This window comes from Crocodylus siamensis, chromosome 15, assembly GCF_052110815.1.
Source record: "Crocodylus siamensis isolate JL-2025a chromosome 15, ASM5211081v1, whole genome shotgun sequence".
Classification (NCBI taxonomy): Eukaryota; Metazoa; Chordata; order Crocodylia; family Crocodylidae; genus Crocodylus; species Crocodylus siamensis.
In genome coordinates, this window is record NC_143409.1 from 32,024,490 (window position 1) to 32,044,421 (window position 19,932).

The following is a 19,932-nucleotide window of genomic DNA, read 5'->3' on the forward strand; positions in this document are numbered from 1 at the left end:
CACTTAGATTCTGATCATCAGATTTCTGGTCACTTAAACTGGTTTATGTGTAACTTCTGTTCCTAGCCAACGGATACAGGTTGAATATGTAGTACAGCTGGACTACAAAAATATGAATTCTGTGACAGAGCTCCTAGGAAACAGGTTTCTTCAGTGGTATTATGAGCATGTGGACTTCCTGCAGATTAAAACTCAAAGCTACAATAAGCTCATGGAGCTATCTACTTTGGGAACCTTCCTCAGAAAGGTCTAACTGTATGACTTTTTTTTGCTAACATACCTGATCCTTAACAGATCAGATATTCAGTTTTAAATAGGATTTACCTCTGATGTTCCCTAAAAATGAAGTTGTGACAGCTAGGGCTCTGTATAATTTAACAGGCTCCAAAAGAAGTTTGTTCATTGAAAAATGAAATTGTCTATATCACTGGTAGCTTTTATAAGTAAGAAATAACTTCTAGGAGCCTGAAATATCCAGACATGCAATTTGAACACTTCTTCCTTTGCCTTCAGAATATATCAGAAATAAAAACTGCTTTCACCTAAATACTTGGTCTGTTGGGGCTGGCGTTGGTTCCAAGTGAAAGACCTCCTTTATGAGCAAAAATGGTGAGTAGGAAGACATGCTGTCCTGCACTTTCTTCCAAGTTGTGTGCATGCTGTGTTGCAGTCACAATTTTTAAAAAAAAATAAAATCATAGGAGATGATACATAAACTCTTTATATAACCATTCACCCCTTTTTCCTTTCATCACACACATTCTCTCAAATTAAAAATCTTTTCATTTTGGCAAACCAACCACAAAAACTGTCTTTTTTTCAGGAACTTGCAGCAACTAGAATGCAAGTACATGTATACAGTTGGCAAGTATGTGTGAAAATGAGGTCATTTTACTAAAAACTTGAAAAAGGCCGGACACTGTTGTTTCAGATGTGACACTCATTGAAACTTTTTTTTTTTTGTTTCTGGGGAGGAAAAATTGCCTAAACTGTTTTTTTACATTGGGATGATTTAGTGCTATGCAGATATCTCATATGGAAATGCTACTCAATCAAAAGATGCATTAAAGAAATCCAAGTTCATATTTTAAATTTTCCAGCATTTGAAACCCAGGATTTCTGTTTAAACCTGTTTCTAATTAAAACAGTTACAGGTTTTTAGGACTGTGGTTCATATTCAGCTGCATACTTTTGGCCATTCACACTGGTGAAGTCCTGTAGCTGAAGAAGTTTGACAGGATTTGATTTCAAGGCCCTCCCAAAATAATGTCTGGTTAAGGAGCTGAGACCCAGTTTAGAAAGGCACTTAGTGCTGACTCAGAAATAGTTCTTCCTCTCTGTTACATTTCAAAGATAAGTTAAGACACAGAGCAAGAAGGCACTGCACGATACAGCACAAAGCTGGAAGAGCTCAAGAAGAACTCAAGTTATATCAGCTGATAAAGTAGCATGTTGAGCTAGTTTTAGTATAAGCCTGGTGTGCATAAATGGTTGCACATGCTTTCTGTACAACAGGAATCTTTTATTTGTAGAGTCCATGCTACAAAAGGTCCCAAAACCCGCTGGAAGCAAACTGCTATATCAGTAACATTTAGGAATGCCAAAATACTCAAAGGAAACTAAGAAGAAATGAAGAATGTAGTATCCAGTTGAAATTGTGGAAAAGTTAATGTAGGCAGAATATAATCACGCAAGTTGAAATATTTGGTTGCCTATACATGTGTCACAATGGGGGTGAGGTGGTGTGTTTTAATTAAAGCAGTTCCTGAACAGCTGTTCTAATTTAAATGGCTCATTGTCACATGTATTAAACCCTTGCGCATTTCAAAATGGCCACAGGATGCTCTATCTCTATAGGCCAGTTAGTCTCATCTTGGTCCTTGGGTGACCTTTGAGAAAATGATCAAGGAACACATCTGCAGGGGCCCAGTATGGAAGGTAATCTTCAGGGGCAACCAACACGGGTTCATTGCAGGCAGATCCTGCCTGACTAACCTTATTCCTTTTACTACCAGATCACAAAGTCCAATGCAGGCATTGAGGTAGATGTCGTCTACCTGGACTTCAAGAAGACCTTTGACACTGTTTCTCACCCCATTCTCATAACCCCCCCCAGGTGACTGTGGTATTGATGCCTACACAGTCAGATGGGTGGCAAATTGGCTTGATGGTCACACCCAAAGAGTGGTGGTGGACAGGTCATTTTTGACCTGGAGGGATGTGGGCAGTAGAGTTCCTCAGGGCTTGGTCCTCGGGCCCGTGCTATTCAACATCTTTATCAGCAACTTGGAGGTGGGTGTGGAAAGCACGCTGTCCAAATTCACTGATGACACAAAGATGTGGGGAGAAGTGGGCACACTGGAGCGGAGGGACAGAATCCAACTAGATCTAGACAGGTTACAGGGATGGGCGGATGAGAATAGAATGGAATTCAACACAGACAAGTGCAAGGTGCTGCATCTAGAGAGAAGGAACCAGCAACACACCTATAGGCTGGGGAACTCCCTTCTCAACAACACAGTGGCTGAAAGGGATCTTGGAGTCATTGTTGACTCCAGGATAGACATAAGCCGCCAATGCAAGGAAGCGGTCAGTAAGGCTAACCACACCTTGTTGTGCATCTACAGATGCATCAGAAGCAAGTCCAGGGAGGTGATCCTTCCCCTCTACGTGGTACTGGTCAGGCTGCAGTTGGAGTACTGCATCCAGTTCTGGGCGCCATGCTTCAAGAGGGATGTGGCTAGCATTGAGAGGGTCCAGAGGAAGGCCACTTGCATGGTCAGGGGGCAGGAGGATAGGCCCTGTGAAGACAGACTAAAGGGCCTGAATCTATTCAGCCTCCACAAGAGAAGACTGAGGGGATCTGGTGGCTGTCTATAAACTCACCAGGGGGGACCAGCGGAAAATAGGTGAGGCTCTGTCTCCTTGGGCACCACCTGGGATAACAAGGAATAGCAGCCACAAATTGATTGAGAACAGGTTCAGGCTTGATATCAGGAAGTATTACTTTATGGTTAGGGCTGCCAGGCTCTGGAATGGGCTCCCAAGGGAGGTGGTGCTGTCCCCTACCTTGGGGGTCAGGTTGAATAGGTATCTGGCTGGGGTATTATGATCCCAGCACTCGTTCCTGCCCAGGGCAGGGGGTCAGACTTGATGATCTGTTCAGGTCCCTTCCGATCCTAGAAACTATGAAACTATCTGAAGTTCATTCAACAAGGTTTAGTTATAGTGCCCCCACTGCCATTTTGAAATGTGCAGGGGTTTAATACACGTGATGGCGAGGTGATGCTGGAGTGTTTTAATTAGAATGTGGAGCAGACTCGATTAATCAATTAAAACATGTTGGAGCACATCTACAGAGGCACCCTTAGTCACAGAGCTCAGTTGACCCCTATGTCTCCCCCCAGCTCTTGCTACGTTGTAACCATAAAGGGTCTGATCCCACATCTCTTGAGGTCAGTAGGAGTATTTTCACTGATTTCAAGAGGTCTTGAATCAGGGTCACAGGGAACATATTGCCCATGGATAATTTTCACGCTACTATTCTGAACTGCACAATGAACCTTGTATCCGAAACTCCTTTACTAGAACTGGAAATTAGATTAAGTTTCAAAATTCAGGCACAGAACTTGAAACTTCAAAATCTGGAGGGCTACAGGATTTGGATTTGGAATTTTTAGTTCACAGCAGAGGAAAGCAGCTCCATCATTGGGCCCACAATCAGCTTACAAATTGCAACTGAGGTTGAGAAAATGTTCTGATAATGGCAGGAGATAGTGCCTGGATCTTGGGCTGAGGGAAGGGCATCTCTAGTTTTTGCATTTGTTTCAAGATTATATTTATTAATGTACAAAACTGAGGATAATGTTTTTCATAAACCCATACTTGAAATAAAACTAGTAGCTGGGCTGTAGTTCAGCTGTACAGTATTTAGGTGGTGAAAATTTGACTCTTACTTGACAATGCTGCCAACTACAAGATATTACTCCAGTGCATTTATTTACTTGGCATGATATCACTGCTGAACTTGTTTTCATGCTCTTATATACTCAGGCAGGTTCATTTTATTTGGTATATGACATTTGATGAATCACATCATTTTAATTATACAATTTCCTTATCGGAGAGAAGGCATTAGGTCAGCACAGGTATTGCTTTCCAAAATTAGTTCTTGCTCTTATTACTGGAGAATGGAAAGAACACGTGTTTCATATGAACTACATAAAGGAGACCAACAGCTTATAATGCGTCTCACCGGGCAGTTTCCCCAACTTGCTCTAGAAACATAGCTTGCTCCTTGTGTAAAGGGAGGAGTTTTGGTTTCTATAAAAGAGGAAATCAGTAAGTGAACAAAGGACAGCTTAAATTTTTTCCCTGGGCTTGCCTGTCCCTTAAATCCACCCACATCCCATATCATCTACTTCCAGCGAGCCACTCCCATCTCTTTTATAGACAGGTCTGGTAACTTATGAACCTTCAGACTTAGCAAATCAGCTGTATAAACTTAACCCTTTCTCAAGAATACCAACACCCGTTAAAAGGGTGGAGAATTACAGGTAGACACTGTCAGACTGTTATAGCAGGTTATGTATTTGTACCAGGACTGCGTTTAAAGAACATGAGTTCTTCCCATGAGACAAATCATACACTGTCCACAGCAGCTCCTGGAGTTCTACTGTGCATGAGGGATGGAGTGGGCTGAGACATCTGCCACAATCCAATCCAGCAGCCATTTCTTCAGTAGGGTAGGTGTACAGGAGAAGCTACCCTGTACAGGGCAGTCTGCAGGAGTGTGGAAAAATCCCCCACTGTGATCTTAAGTATGCATGCATTTTGCACAGGGGATAGGATCTGGGGCAAGAATCAGGATAGTGGCATTGTAACCAGAGCAGAAGAGAACAGCTCTGGAATTTGAGAAAGGAAGACCTGCATTCAGACTCTGCTTCCTTTCTGAAAGCCTTTCACTACTTTGTGAGTCAGCTTCTGGTGGGGTCCCTATTAAGGGTCACACACTTTACCTGGATAAAAATCCATGAAAACTTTAAATTTAAGATAGCCCCTTACCCCATAATAATTAGATTCTAAACATGGAAAATTACAATTTTTAAAAAATAATTTTTCATGTATAGAATCTAATTAGTTGAAGACTGTCTTAAATTCTTTCCCTGTGCCCCAGTGCTGTGGCGAGAAAAGCAGCAGGGGGTGAGGGGCCAGACCCCTGCCCCTCCATGCCTGTGCTGCACCTTGCTGTCTGTACCCCACCCCCAGCCTGTACCTGTGCTCCCACTCCCTTCCTCTCCCACCCACTACCCTCCCCACTCCCTGACCCCTGTTCCTGGCTTCCCATTCTCAACATCCCTTACCCTGCTCCCTCCTGCAGCCTGCCTCCTGCAATCCCTGGGGCCTGACCATTGCCGCCTGTCCCCCTACTCCCTTCTGGCTGCCTCTCCCACTTCCTTTCTGGTGCGTGGGGGAACAAAGAGGGGAGGGGCCATTTCAGCCCTGTGCAGGTGGTGGCTCAGCTCCAACTTTGGCCCCAAGCCTGGGGCTGAAGCCAGAGCCAAGCCACTACCTGCCCCAGGCCAATACTCAAATCTAAGACAAGGCATTATTCCCCCTTGCTAATTAAGGAGGAAAAAAACCCCTCTCATCTTGGTAAATGGCACACATCAGTGGGGGCTCATAGACCAGCCTGATGACAACTAGGGCGGCGTGAAGCTTTGGTCCCTGATTTGATTTGGCAAAGATTCAGCCCGATTCAGTGGCTCTTTAATCTCTCCTAATCGAATTGGAAACCTCCTAATCAATTTGGAGAGATTCAGAAAGATTTGGTGATTCGGACATAGGAACAGCTTTAAATGTTTTTTCTACATACCTTGAGGTACCAGGCAGCTCGTGAATGCTGAGATGCTGGCGTGCATGGAGCATCCCACAGGAGCATGGGGGGCTCCCCAACGCACTTGGCAGCAGACCTGGAAGTGGACCAGAAGCACTTCTGGTCCACTTCTGGGTCCGCCGGGGAGTGCGTTGGGGCCCCCCCTGCACCCTCCCCAGCTTGGCGACCCCCTGGATTGGGGGAGGCACCCAGGGTCCCTGGTGGACCCAGAAGTGGACCAGAAGTACTTCCAGTCCACTTCTATGTTCGTCACTGAGCACTTGGAGGACCCCGCCCCACGCTTCTGTGGGATGCTCCATCCCCCCTAGCATCGCAGCGCTCATGAGCTGTGCTGGTACCTCGAGGTATGTAGAAAAAACATTTATAGCTGTGTCTATGCCAGAATCACTGACTCTCTGAATCAGCATTGAATCTTCAGATCTGGACTCGGCTGAGTTGAATCAGGGACAGTGATCCAAATCAACAAATCGGATCACTGACCCCAATCTGGGCTGAATCTGAATCGAATAGGGCCCACTTGCCACACCCCAATGACAACTGAGAGCTATGCAGAGTGGAACCAATTGTTTCTTCATGCTGTTTTCCTATTAAGTTACATTAGAGTTAAATGAGTACATTAATTTGAAGGACAATTTTATGGTGACTCAAATTCATTCTGGTCCAGAGCCCTCTGGTCCAGAGGCTGAAGGGAAGTCTTCCCAAGTAGGGCCTGGGCTTCCTCAAGAGAAATACAGAGATTTAGAAGCAGTACAGAGCCCTTAAGCTGTGGTCTAAGGGAGACTTCAAACTAGTTAAAAGCTGCGGTCACTGTGCAGATAATCCTACAGAAATAGTCTATTGATCACCAGTGTATTCAGAAACAAATGTTTGGCTTGGATGGCACAAAGGATGAGGGCCCGTAATGGGCCAGGAAGTATTTATCTTTCCAGTCACTGATGCAAATACTACTCAGATGACAATGACTTTTGCCGGATCAGTCACCAATGTGAAAAGAACTGGCAGGTGTTACTCTGCTTCCTAGTGGAGGAAACAGGCAGCACTTCCTTCTCAACGACAGAACGAAGTGCTTCCCGCCAAGGGTTAACCCCCTGACTCGGTCAGTGTGAGGGAACCATTCTTCTCCTGCTCTGCTTCTTCCATTGACGCATACAAGAGTTTCATCTCTAGGGCTGTCAGACCAATTTCTTTTTAAAAACCAGAAGCAAAGACAAAGGAGTGTAAGCAGGCTGCTGGGCACAGCCAGACATTTAGGCATAAGTGAGGCTAGTCAGCAGTAGCCGGCTGGGTGATGTCTCTTAATTTTAAATTTTCTCCTCTCATCTACAGAGTACGTTTTGTGGATTACTGCACAAAACAGCACCCTCTAGTGGGACAAAGCAAGTTAGCATCATTTTCCTCTGTCATCCTTCTTTTCCGGTTCAGTCTTGTTTGGTTAAGAAAAACAAAATAAACTAAGCCCTGACTAAAAATTGATTAGGAGTGCAAGGGATAGTGGGAAAATGTAGGCAAGTAGAGATTCAGGTGTGACTGCAACACATATTAGTAAACCATAACTTTATCTAGCTAGTATGGGTAATTCTATCAGTATAGATGTGCCAGCATAGGCTTTAGCATGTGCTAGCAACCAGAGTCCTGGAGGACTTGCACTGTGATTACTAGCATGAGCTACAGCAGTGCTACTCACCCTTTTGGCCCTGTGGGCCAGAAGAATAGTGCAGGCTAGATTGGACTCCATGCAGCAGAATTGGTCCCTGGGGCCCTGTCCTGCACACTGAAATCAGGCCCTGGGTGCCCCCCCGCCCACTGTCACCACGTGCCAGGATCCAGCACCAGGGCCCTGTACTGCCCGTGCCTGGTTCCATAAGCTGGGATCAAGCTCTGGGACCCCACACCACCCCTGCCTGGCCCTGCATGCTGGAATTGCACCCCACATTGTCCTACTCACCCGATCTAGTGTGCAGGGCCATGGCCTGCGGACTTCCCCACAGGTCTCTAGGGAGTCCAGCAGGTAAGATGACATAGAACAGGGTTTTTCAACCTTTTTTTAGTAAATGTACCCCCAGTGTTGGACATGGAGCAGCAGCAGCATGTGGTAGAGGTGCGGGGTGGTAGGTGGCAGCGCTCAGTCCCTGCCTGCCCACACATTACCCCCTAGGGCCCTCCCAAATACTCCCTGACAAAATCGTAGAAAATTAGGGTCAGAAGGGACTTCAGGCAGTCATCTAGTCCAACCCCCTGCTCAAAGCAGGAGCAGCCTAAATAGATCATCTCAGTCAAGGCTCTGTCTAGGCAAGTCTTATAAACCTCCAAGGATAGATATTCAACAACCTCTCTGGGTATCCTGTTCAGGGTTTTACTACCCTCCTTATGAGAATGTTTTTCCTAATATCAAGCCTAAGCTTTCTTTGATGCAACTTGAGACGATGGCTCCTTGTTCTGTCATCTGCCACCACTGAGAACAGTTCAGCCCCATTCTCACTGTAACCCTCCTTCAGGTAGTTGAAGGCTGCTATTAAATTCCCCCTCAGTCTTCTCTTCTCCAGACTAATAAAGCCAGTTCTGTCAGCCACACCTCACAAGTCATATGCCCCAGCCCCTAACCATTTTTGTTGCCCTCCACTGGCTTCTCTCCAGTTTGTCTACATCCTTTCTGTAGTGGGGTGCCCAAAACCAGACAGAGTACACTAGATGTGGGCTTACCAGTGCTGAATAGAGGGTAATAATCACTTCCATCAACCTACTGACAACACTCCTACTAATGCAGCCCAGTATGCTGTTGGCTTTCTTCACAACAAAGACACAATGTGGGCTCATATTGAGCTTATTCTCCACTGTTACCCACAGGTACTTTTCTGCTGAGCTGCTGCTTATCCAGTCAGTCCCCAGCCAGTACCAGTGCATGGGACTTATATCCTAAGTGCAGGGCTTTGTACTTGTCCTTATTGAACCTCATGAGATTTCTTTTGGTCCAATCTTCGAGTTTGTCAAGGTCTCTCTGAATCCTAGCCCAGCATATCTACTACTCCCCTCAGCTTGGTGTCATCTGCAAACTTGTCAAGGGAGCACCCCATCTCATCTTCCAGGTTGTTGATGAAGATATTGAGCAAAACTGGCCTCGGGACTGAGCTCTGGGGCACTCCGCTTGATACTGGCTGTCAACATTGGGCCATTGATTACCACTCTTTGATCCCAATGTTCCAGCCAGTTTTCTATCCCCCTTACTGTCCATTCATCCAACCTGTACTTCCTTAGCTTGCTTGCAATAATGTTGTGGGAGACCATTGTAATGGCCAGAACCAGAAGGGTTAACAAACAACTTATAACAAAAGAAAATGTTTTTTAAAGATATCTAAAATAGAGCTTATATGATGTCTGTCTGGAGTACAACCCGCAAGATTTATATACAGCTTTTTTATACTAATCTTTAGACAGCATGAACTTTAGAAAGCAGAACTAAAGAATATAACCACAGACGTAGCTGATTTATAAAATTTTGCTGAAAGTCACTAAAAATTAACAAACGTACTCACAAGGTATAATTAACATAGTGGGTTGAATTTAGGTGGAGACATGTTAATCTCAGACCCCAAAGTGATGTGGTGCAATTTGCTTATTGGATAAACCCAAGCTTGGATAGTAACTTATCCTATGGAGTTAAAAGGTGTTAGAAATCATTATAATAACAGCTATAAAGTAACACTATGAATAGCTATATAACTAAAAAAAATAGCATAAACAGGATATCAAAGAACACGCACGTTAAATAACCCTCAGGGAAGGATGGAACAGAATAGTCATTGCTGTCCCATTCCCCCGGATTCCTTACTCCCAGCGTGAGTGAGGACCAGATCCTGACTGAGGGACCTTCCTCCAGTTTTCCCTCTGAAAAGCGCAGCTCGGGGGCACCTAACTTCACTGAATCAACTTGACGTGTATTTTCTAACTGAGGGACTATTGATAAGTTGCTAACCAAGTGGGAACTCTTGGTTAATTTCTTTGTCCGTTTTATTATCACTGTCAATTCTAATTTGTACTGTTATGTTGTCTGTTTCTTAGCTTAACGTTTTTACTAACTGTCATATGTGCAAACAATATATTTTATTACTATAAGTAAAATTTATTCTTTTTTATAAGTAAAACTTGTCATTGCTTTCCTTCCCAGCATCACCTCCTCAATTCCAAACCAAAAAGCCCAGTGGCTAATAAAGTTGCGGTGCTCAATCAGTCTGCAACTAAATTAATATACTCACAGTGCCCAGCTGGCCTGTAACAGACAGTATCAAAAGCCCTGCTGAAGTCAAGGTGTATCCCATCCACTGCTCTCCCCATATCCATAGAGCCAGTTATTTTGTCATAGAAAGCAAACAGGTTGGTCAGGCATGACTTGCCCTTGGCGAATCCATTCTAACTCTTCCTAATCACTTACTTCTCCTCCAGGTGCTTAGAAATAGATTCTTTGAATAACTGGCTTCATGATTTTTCCAGGGACTGAGGTAAGGCTGACTGGTCTGTAGTTCCACAGATCCTCCTCCTTCCCTTTCTTAAAAGTGGATGCTATATTTGCCCTTTTCCAATCATCCAAGACTTCCCAACTGCCACAAGTTTTCAAAGATAATAGCCAGCACCTCTGCAATCACATTGGCCAACTCCCTCAGTATCCTTGGGTGCATCACATCTGGCCCCATGGACGTGTACATATCCAGCTTTTCTAAATAGTCTCTAACCTGTTCTTTCACCAATTTAAGACTGAAGCTGCATATCACTGGTGTATATGTGTATCTTATTTTAAAAATTGTTAGACCAATACATTTGAATACTAGAAATCCATAAAATGCAGAATTAGGTACATTTTTAAAGCAAGGCATACACACCATCTATTTCTCCCCACAAAAATAACAATTTACTATCTTCTTCCCTTCAGCAATGTAGCATCAAAAGAAGCACCACAGCTTACTATTTAGCTCTTTGCAGACCCATCTCCAGTGAAACAGACATTGCTTTGCATCCATACCAGTGTTTAATGTCAGAGCTCCAACAGTGCAAACTAATACATGAGGTTTTCTTGTGGAAACATGTTAGCTGTTAGGACTGTATGAAGCTTTGGTCCCTGATTCAATTCAGTGGAGATTCAGCCCGATTCGATGGCTGAATCTCCGAATCTGAATCAAATCAGGGGACCCTTTAATCTCTCCGAATTGAATCAGAACTGTCCTAATCAATTTGGAGAGGTTCAGAAAGATTCATAGATTCGGACATAGGGACAGCTTTAAACGTTTTTTCTACATACCTCTAGGTAGCAGGGGCTCATGAATGCTGTGATGCTGGGGCACATGGAGTGTCCCACAGAAGCACAGGGAACTCCCCAGTGCACTTGGCGGCAGCAGACCTGGAAGTGGATCAGAAGCACTTCTGGTCCACTTCCAGGTCCACCAGGGAGTGTGCTGGGCACCCCCACCCCCCCACACCTCCCGGCTTGGCAACTTGTGCCTCCTGGGTCGGGGGGGCACCCAGGTTCCCCCTGTAGCTGATTGCTGAGCCAGGGGGCTGCAGGGGGGCCCCTTGAGTGCTCCCTGGCAGACCCGTAAGTGGACTGGAAGTACTTCTGGTCCACTTCTGGGTTCACTTTTGAGCATATGGAGGGCCTCCCCAACACTCCTGTGGGACACTCTATCCACCCCAGCATTGCAGCGATCATGAATTGTGCTGGTACCTTGAGGTATGTAGAAAAAACTTTTAAAGCTATGTCTATGTCCAAATTGCTGATTCTCTCAATCAGCGTTGAATCTTCATTCGGATTCAGCCAAATTGAATCAGGGACAGTGATCCGAATCAACGAATTGAATCACTGTCCCTGATTCAGGCTGAAACCAAATCCAAATTGAATAGGGCCCACTTTGCACACCCCTATTAGCTGTGTCCTTATAAAAGCACTTTGGATGATTGGCTGACCTACAGAATCATGAGGTCCAATCTTCTAAATTGCTGAAAAGCTTTCATAGCAGGAATGCTCTATAAAGCATATCTACATACATGTAAAATGTAAATAGGCAAGATGCCAACAGATGGCACTCAAGAATATGGAGAATCATCCCCAGAACTCATGGGACCAGCTCAGTTTCTTGCCATCATGCATTGAAAAGTGCTTAAATGAAGCAACTAACACACAGCACATTTACTGTGCAATAATTTAGGTTACTGAGCAGTAACCAAAAATTACTGTGGGGTAAGGGCATGTGTCTACACATGCACACCCTTACTGTGCAGTAAGTATGGTGACTTAAACCAGCTTGGGCATAAATTTGATATCTGCATGATACAGGTAGCAAATTTATGCCCAATTAGTTATTGTGCAGTAACGCATGTGTAGACCTTACTATGCAGTAACACTCTGTGTGTGGATTATCTTGGGACTACCCAAGTCGGTCCACACACAGTGTTACTGTGCTTTAATGGCTGCATATGTAGATGCCGACCTAAAAACTGCTTACTGTGTGGTAACTTACTGTGCAGTAAGTTACTGAGCAGTAAATGCATGTGTAGATGCACCCCTTGCGTTGCTAGATCAGTCCCAAAACAAAGAATATTGAATAAACACTTGAAGCATTTCATGTCTCCAGTCAGGGATCAGTGCAAGTATTGTACACATGCTGTGTGTGACTAATGAATACTGTAAAATGGCATCACCATAACCCCCATAATTGACTTAAGTTATGGCTCTTTTGTTCATTACAGTAGCTGATAAAGCTACTATTTTCTACATCCAGATACAGTACATTTCTTCCGATTTTTTCAGAAATGGAATTTTAGAGCTTTATATGAGAGATGCAACTCTAAGTCAGCATTGCTCCCACTTCCAGTATCAGAAATTATTTATTTATTTAAACTAACATTCTTGAAAGGGAAAGTAAGTCCAGGCACAGATCCAAAGTTAACACATTTTTTTGTGGTTTAATTTCTTTAGTTAAGCTCTCAGCACTGTATAGCCAGAGGCCCTGCTCCTGACCAGTGAAGGTCTGAAGGAGGCAAGCCTCATTAGCACACCCAATATACAGTTTTTAGAAGAGGGGCCAGGCTCCTCCACACCTGCTAGCACATCCTGATGCTTGGTAAAACATCAGACTGCTGGTAAAACTTATATAGCCTGTCAAGGATCTCACAAGCTTTTGGAAGAAGCTTTGTGAGGCCCTTAAACTTTGTGAGGCTTCTTAAACTATAAGAAGCCTTTGGAGGCCCTTAAACTTTCTCCCCTGCTCCCTATAAGTCTTATACAGATGGGTGCTTTGCAACCCTAGGGCTAGGGCTAGACATTCAAAAAACCTGAGCTAGGCTGAACCAGTTTGTAATAGGGCAGAGATTCTCTCTGTACTGAAGAAATGCAAGCACGTGTTTGCAGTGGCTCAGGCTAGAAGCCGGGGGGTGCTAGAGCAGCCCTCCCTTCCCTTGCACAATGTTGAGATGAAGGGGGTGTGGCCAGGCCCCACCAGGATGCTTTAATTAGGGAGGTCTGCCTGCACCATCTCAGGCTTTTCCACGCTGGCTACTCAAGGGGCAGGAGTGTTGCCAGACACCACCAGACTAGCATTCTGAGGCAAGGGTGTGTATGCAGTGCATACATCTGTTGATGATAAAGAGCTTTTCAATCTCCTTCCCTGCTTCTTTATCCTGTCTCCAGCAAACTGACAGGCAAGCAAGCCAGCAAGGGGCTCATAACAGTGTTCATCACCCCATCAGCAAAACAATAGCCTCTCGCCATTAGTTCAAACTCTTCTTAAACAGCTTACCAGCTGCCCTGTTGATTAGCTCCAAAAAGCCCTAAGTTGACACTGTTCTGTGTGCCTATCCCAGTGAATTTGGAGAGACACAGACACCTCTCGGCATTAACTAGCACACCACATGCCTAGGGTCTGTGTGGCTGGGGTCTGTGCTGTGGGAGATAGGAGGGAGCGAGGGGAGGATTCCTGCTTGAGCAGCAAGCAGTGAAGTGGGGGATAGGACAGGGGGAAGCCAGGGAGACCCTGCTATGCCTGCAGTCTCTGCCAGAGCTCCAGCCAGGGAGCAGAGTGGAGAGGCCAGCCTTGCTGTGAAGCAGAGAGCCTCACACAGCCCAGAGAGCATGCTGGGATGCTGGAGGAGTCGGGTTTATCTAAAACCAACAAGGAGCCTGGAAGAGACATTGCATAAACCAGTTTGAGCCAAATCAGGTAAGTGGTTTATGTACACTGAAGATTTGTTCCTTTACAGGTTTAAACCAGTTTCTGATCACTTAAACTGATTTATGTGTAATGCCTGTCCCTAGCTGAGGAGTTTGGTGGATTAGAACAAAGAGAGTGGCACTAGAGGACATTGGATGGGGAGAGAGAATTGCAAAGGGCAGAAAGAGCTCAGGGCAGCACAGTGAGAGGAAAATTAATGCTTTCCTGGCTTCTGCTGTAGCTGAACCTCCTGATACTTGTAGCAGTGTGACTGGTGGCTTATTGACAAAGCAGCCTGAGGTAAACTATGGCTCCCCAAGCCATGTTCGTCTGTTCCTGTGAACAGCACTTTAATGCCTTCAAATACTTGTGCATTGTTGGGAGGGTATGGGACACAGCAGATCTATGGAGGGAGCCAAAGGAAAAAGCTATGAGGGCACATGGACACAGGGGTGTGAAAGCTGGAAACCTAGTGGCTGCCAGAATCTAAGGTGAGGACTTAAGAACGCTGCTCACTGGGGAAGTACTAATGCTTCCCTGCTTTTTCCACCTGATAAACCTCTTGTTGCAATGATGGAGACCCAGGAAGTGAGAGAGAGAGCACAATGAGTGACCCACAGAATTGACAAAGGTGATGAAATGGGCAAATCAGCTCTTATTGTGAGATTCTTCTTATCTGCAGAAGGTATTTACCTGCAGTGTACCATCAAAGCCTCCCACCCAAGATTTTTGAAAGAGAAGGTAATTTTTTGCTTTTGACTAGGCTGGTCCACAGGGATGCACGGGTAGAGCTCAAGAGTGTTTAAGGGTTTCTGAAGGCTTTTCTGTATTTAAAACCATAGCTTAGGTCTCCAGACCACTTACTAGAGAGGATAATCACTTTCTTATCAAATTAACTTTTGCAATCTGATTTTTATCAATAAAAACAGGTCGTTTACCCTAAAGTTCAGTGTGAGGAATCCAAAAAATGAAACCAGATTTCTCTTCCATCACTTCCTGTTTTTTCCCTACAAATAGGGGAATAAAGCTAGGAAACTATTTGAGGTTGGGAAAACAAATCAGGAACAGCTTGCTCACCCTTCTTCAGTTTTAGAGGAAAGCTCTCCTTGAGGCCTGGATCTAACTTACTAACTTTGAGGAAGATATGACTTCTGGAGATTTGTGAGCCTGAATTTAAGCTGTTGCCACCTCAGAATACACTCAGATGAAGTTTTAACTAAGGACAAGTTTTATAACCTTATAATTATTAGAGCTAGCTCTTCAATTTGCTCACAAGAACTTTCTAGTAATTAATATCTAGACTCCAGGAAACTAAAGTTTTCTTTCCTTTTTAATCCGTGACTGAGTTGCATACATCCTGTATTTCATACAATCTTGAGTCTTTAGAGTGACTGTTTCATTGGCTTTTTGCTCAAGTCTCTTTGTCTAATGTAAGTAGGTAAGAAAGAAATCCATCAATGCTGAAAATATTTTCCGTCACTCTGCTTTGAATTTTCAGGTCTAGGCAAAAGTCCAGGGCACTGAATCTACAGAGGTTTCATAAGTTAAATAGAAGAATTAGCACTCCTGTAGTTTCAACTGTATCTCTAAATTCCCTTGGCTGAGTGTAACGTGTCCCTAAAATTGGTTTGAGGGATCAGAAGCAGTTTCTACTAAAAATCTAGTTAGGCAAAGTTTTAATAACTTGATATCTTAAATTGTGTCTGGTGAAAACTCAGTATAGAAGTTAACACTACAACTGAAATATTTTAATGTTGAAAAGTAGCTTTAAGATCAGTTGTGCCATGGGACAGACAAAACAGCTTTGTGGTTTCAGAGAATTTTTTTAAATCTATCAAAATAGAGCTTAATTCTTATACTGACATTTTTATACTCCTCCATTCTGCCCTAAGAAAGTAAGAGAACTGAGTTCTTCGGGTGCACACTAACTCTGGTTTGCAGCTCCCTGAAACAGGAACCTTTAGATAAATCATGACTGATTTCCACACATTTAATATGCAAGTCATAATTGTCTGTTAATTATTTTGGTTTAATTACATGACTGCAACTGGGACACCCCTGTGGGTGGTTTCTCCTCAGAATTAAGGGAAGAGCCAGAAAACCATTAAAATAAAAAAGATACTTAACTGAGAACTGAAAAACAATCCTAAATTTAAATCTGGGCCTGTAGCTAAAGCATTGGCCTGGGGTCAGGGGGCTCAGGTTCTAATCCCAGCTCTGTCACTGACCCACATGTCACTGGGAAACCATTTACCTCTCTGAATCTTCATTAGTCTTCTTATCTTTGGTTTTCTTGTCTATTTTAACTGTCAGCTCTTTAAAGCAGAGACCTTTTCTCACTATGTGTTTACACAGGACTTAGCACAAGGCTCTGATCCCCATTGGATAGTTTTGATTTAATGTTTATCTGGCTTCTTTTGAAATGAAAATAGCGAGCACAAGTGCGCAATGTGGCATATGGACCAATGAGATGGGTGTTCAAACATATAAAGCAATGGAAAGGAGAACTGAAAAGGCCTGCAAGAAACTGGGGAAATTAGAGACGGTAGGTGGGCAGCACTAGGGAAGCCAGAAGTGGGGCAGCTCAGAAATATTGCCAGCCAGAGAAAACCAGTAGACCAATGGGATGGCACAGAGGAGGCAGGTAAGCTCCCAAAAGGGCTGTGTCCAACAGGTGTGCTCCAAACCACTAGGGTTTGAAAGTTTGACACATCTTTAGTTGATCCAGGTCATCATAACATATATTAGCATGATAAAGCATATTAGCCCAGGTTTTAAACCAGTGTTGGTCTTTTTCCCTCCTCACAGAATCTAGTTGGGGAAATGAGTGAGGAGAAAAGACTTTTAGTTACAAAATAGACTGTTCACTCTATTTGCTACCCTGATCTATGTAACTTTTCACATGATTATGCCATCATGATTGACCATCACAGGAGATTTGGAAGGGAATTAAATCTGTACTACAGTACCTCACTACCCTTTCTTCACTTATTTTTATTACTAAAAGAATAAGTTAAAACTGTCTCTATTCTATAGCAAGTACACCTATTATGGTGCCAGCATCGCCATTACATATGGGCAGCTCTCAGCACCATTATGATACAACATTGCTGTATAATAGACCTGAAAGTCTCTGCTAAAGAAATATACAGGCAGTCCTCAGACTTACAACACGATTGGTTCCTGAAAACCATGTCTTAAGTTGAAACATTGTAACTCGGAACCAGTTTTCCCATAGGAAACAATGTTATCCCCCCAATGAGGAATTGGTTCCTGAACCAAGGCCCAATACCCTATTTTCACCATAAATAACCAGGAATCTTGTACTCAGTCAATTATAGATGAGTAATATAGCTACATCAATGTATTTATATTGTAAACAGGAATCATATTGATTTGGTAGGACTTCTTTGAGGTGACTTTGCTGGACTTTTTGAAGGGTTCTTGGCTAGAGTCTTCTCAGGAGTCTTGGCTGCAGGTTCTTCTGGAGTCTCATCTGCTTTCTTAAAGAAAGTGTCCAAGGAAGTTTGGACAGATGTTCTCCAGGGAGATGGGTGATGCAGCAAACTTGTTTACTGACATGGTGTGGTGTCGGATCAAGTGTAAAGTCAAAACTGAGGTCAGAAAGTTGAAACAAGTTGTCAATTTATAAATGTAAGTACAAAATGTTGTAGCTTGAAATGTTGTAAGTAGAGGACTGCCTGTACTCAGTCTGGAAAGCAGCACCTAAGTTCAATGGAGAATTGCTGCAGTAGAGCAAAAATGCCCAGAGGTCGACATTCCAATCCCTCTAGGAAAAATTATATACAGAACATGAGTGCTAAGATGAATTTACAAGAGTGGTGAGAATATGCACTTCTATCTTAGCAACCTGTAGTATCTTCAAACCAGATGTAAAGACCATTACTGGGTTGAATGGAGCACAAAATACGCTGACCATGGTTTTTGATACTTAGGCCCTGCTCCAGAATGCATTTACACAACTCCCTTCATGGGAGGAAACTGACTGTGTCATCAGGTGAGAGAAGAGGACAGATAGCTTCAGGCCACTCACTTCTTATTCTGCAAAAGCCTACCACAATTTGGTCATGTGACTGGAAGTAGCAGGGGTAACAACGGGTCTAGTTCACCAGCTAAAATATAAAATGCACTAATCTAAGTCTGCTGCCTTTGCATATTCTTTTGTCTGTTTTCTCCCACGTAGAAAGAAAACTGAAATCCATGAAGATGCTTTTCATAGGCAGTGTTTTCCCTTTATTTTTGCTTCACAACTCAGCAGAACAGCTACGGCTTCAAATCACAAATATATTTTAGGCTAGGGACAGACATTCAAAAAGACCAAGCCTGAATTGATTCAGTCTTTGCAGGTTAGTCTAACCTGGTAAGGCTGAACCAGTTTGCAACTGTAAAGACATTCCCTCTGGACTGAAGAAATGCAGCCACATGCCTGGAGTGACTCAGGCTAGTAGCCAGGGGGTGGTAAAGCAGCCCTCCCTTCCCTACCATAGTGCTGAGATGAGGGGGGGACATGGCCAGGTCACGGGAGGATGCTCTGATTGGGGGGGGTCGTGTTCCCTCCCCCCACCTGCTCCTGACTAGTCCAGCAGGGAGTTGATAACACAGCATTTAGCACCCCATCAAGAAAACAACCCTCTTTCATTATCTCAAGCTCTTCTTAAACAATTTTTCCAAGGAAGGAACCAGCTGACCTACTGATTAGCTCCAAAATGCCCTAAACAGACACTGTCATGTCTGTTTTACACAGACACCTCTAAGCATTAGCTAGCATACCACATGCTGGCTATGGTATGTGCTATGTGAGAGGGGAGTGGGGAATAACCGATTGAGCAGGGAGTGGGGCTGGGGTGCATGGGGAAGCCAGGCATACACCACTGTGCCTGCAGTCTCTGCCAGAGCTCCAGCCAGGGAGCAGAAGGGAGGGGCCAGCATCTGGGATGCTGGGAGACTCTGGCTTAAGTTAAACCAGGAAGGAGTCTGGGATAGACATTGCATAAACTGGTAAGACCCAAATCAGTTAAGTATAAGTTGAATACTACATTCAACCAGGTTTATCTCAAACAAGTTTCAGCCATTTTCAAACTGGTTTATGTGTGCTGAACATCTGTTCTGTTACAGGTTTAAACCATTTTCTGATAATTTAAACTGGTTTATGTGTAATGTCTGTCCCTAGCCTTAACAACAACAGGAGAGGCTCAGTTCTGATCTTGTAAGCTATTTTACACCATAGAAGCTCCAGACTTTAGCAGAATTACTTTATTTTTCACTGGAGTAAATGACATTAAAATCAGGCCCAAAGGGTACACAACTTTGCACTTCTCCAGTCTCCTGAATGACGCATGTTTTTTATAATTGGCACAGGCATGGTCAGAAGAGTATCCCTTGAGACCACACCAACTTCAAAACAATTGCTATGGTGGAGGAACAGAGTCTGCAAACAGCTGTGATTCATTCTGCCAGTGCTTTCTCCGCTCTGAATGTTTCTCTCCCTTTGAGTTACATGCCTACACTAAAACTGCTGTTCGCTGCATTCAGAATATGTTTATTTGAACAGAAATGAAATGGCTACCGCCATGGCAACTCTTGCATAGTCATAACAGGGACCAAATGGCAAGCATGTGTGCATAAGAAACCGTCATCTTTTAATGGAATTCAGTCTGAATGAAACAGCAAGAATTACACAGCCAAGAGCTTCAGTAGAAAAGATAGGTAAAACCACTGTACTATACTGAACTCCTAGCATCACTTGGCCCTGCGATGTATTATCACTGATGTATTTGGGACGCCTCAGACTGAATAACAAGGGGTTTTATCTAACACTGCCTT